The sequence below is a fragment of the Schistocerca piceifrons genome, unplaced genomic scaffold (assembly GCF_021461385.2).
Source record: "Schistocerca piceifrons isolate TAMUIC-IGC-003096 unplaced genomic scaffold, iqSchPice1.1 HiC_scaffold_2303, whole genome shotgun sequence".
NCBI classification, from domain to species: Eukaryota; Metazoa; Arthropoda; class Insecta; order Orthoptera; family Acrididae; genus Schistocerca; species Schistocerca piceifrons.
The window spans coordinates 536,868-538,714 of NW_025728233.1; the positions used below are offsets into that span (position 1 = coordinate 536,868).

At 39.8% G+C, this 1,847-nt stretch overlaps 1 non-coding gene across 1 annotated transcript; it reads right to left on the reverse strand.

Annotated features, from left to right (window-relative positions):
• Positions 1-533: 533 nt before the first annotated feature.
• Trnas-cga lies at positions 534-608 on the reverse strand. Its single transcript has one exon. It is a non-coding gene; the product is annotated as a tRNA-Ser (tRNA).
• Between the last annotated feature and the right edge of the window lie 1,239 nt (positions 609-1,847).

Sequence of the window (1,847 nt, forward strand, 5' to 3'; positions counted from 1 at the left end):
TCTTTAATCAAATTTTTATATTGTTCACAAATTGCAACACCTTCTAAACGTTTCACACTAATGGAGGCCATATATGCATGATCTTTTCCGAATGTAATTCTGACCAAAAAGCAATTCCAGGAGCTGTAATTCAAGGATTCTGTTAATCTTGCCGTTTGCATTCTTGTGATCATATTTCCATTGAAACACATACTTCTTTATAGCTAACCTAGAAGTGAAATACTCGTACCCATTTCGTAGGCTAAGCTTTACAATTTTTTTAATGTAACGAAATATTTTCCTAACAATTTTACGCCCTAAAGGATTGAATTTCTGTAAAGAGTAAACAAATACATATTTTTTTAATTTCTGACAGAGAATTCAAATACTAATTTCCAAAGATTTAGCTTTGAAAACGTTTCTATAATGAAATAATTTTATAAAACCTTTTATCCCCTCTTTCACTCCCTTAAGGCACTGAATTTCCAAAAAAGTGAAACTTTTTTTAATTAACATCCATTTTCATATGAAACTTCCTGGCAGATTAAAACTGTGTGCCCGACCGAGACTCGAACTCGGGACCTTTGCCTTTCGCGGGCAAGTGCTCTACCAACTGAGCTACCGAAGCACGACTCACGCCCGGTACGCACAGCTTTACTTCTGCCAGTACCTCGTCTCCATTTTCATAGATTTAGCTTTAAAATAGATTAGTTGTTCTGTAATAATGAATATTGTGCAACCTACGACTGTTTTTAAATAGTGATAATGAACTATTTCCAGAAAACGTTCACTATTTTCCCCACTTAGTGGTTGAATTTCCAAAATTGCTGAAACGTGTATTTTTTTACTTCTAACCGAGAAACCAAATACTAATTTTAGTAGTTCTAGCTTCAGAACTGCCTTAATTGCGACATATTTTGAGAAAGCCTTCCGTCCCCTATTTCACCCTCTTTTTTGTCTTCAATTTCGAATGATCCCTACTTAAACGATATCTACAGTATAAGATTCACACCCTCTCCAAATTTCAAGTTTCTATCCATAGCGGTTTCGGCTGGGCGATGATGAGTCAGTGAAACAGTCTGGCCCTGAACCTTCCTGGCAGATTAAAACTCTGTGCCGGACCGAGATTCGATCTCGGCATCTTTGCTTTCGCGGGCAAGTGCTCTACCAACTGAGCTATCCAAGCACGACACACGATCCGTCCCGACAGCCTTAATTCCGCCAATACCTCGTCTCCTTCATTCCGAACTTCACAGAAGCTCTCCTGCGAACCTTGCAGAACTTGTGGAGCACTTGCCCGCGAAAGGTAACGGATTCGAGTATCGGTCCAGCACACAGTTTTAATCTCCCAGGATGTTTCATAGCAGCACACATTCCGCTGCAGAGTGAAAATCTCAGCCTGGCCTTATTTGACCCCCTTAGGGGTTGGTTTTCCAAAAACAGTGAAACACGTTTTTTCTTTCATTTCCAAACAAGACGCCACATACCTATTTTCATAGATTTAGCTTTAAAAATGCTTTCACAATGAAATATGTGCATAAAACACTTCACCGCCTATTTCACCCAACCTGCTTCCCTTGCAGAACGAGTGGTGAAGTGGAAGAGTCTGCATGAGTGGTAAAAGGCAGTTACTTAGTTGTGTTCATACTTACGCGCGGCGTAAAAGTGCAAACGATGCTTTTAGTGCTCCGTTTGACCCAATTCGTGGTTGTTTTAAAGTTATCAGTAACCCCCCCCCCCCTCCCTCAAAATCCAACTCCAGATTCGCCACAGGATCGAACTCCCTTATGTATAAGGGCTTGAAACGTCTGATTGCTTTACAAATCAGTTAATATGTTAAGCTAGTTTTTCACCCATCTCAATGTATA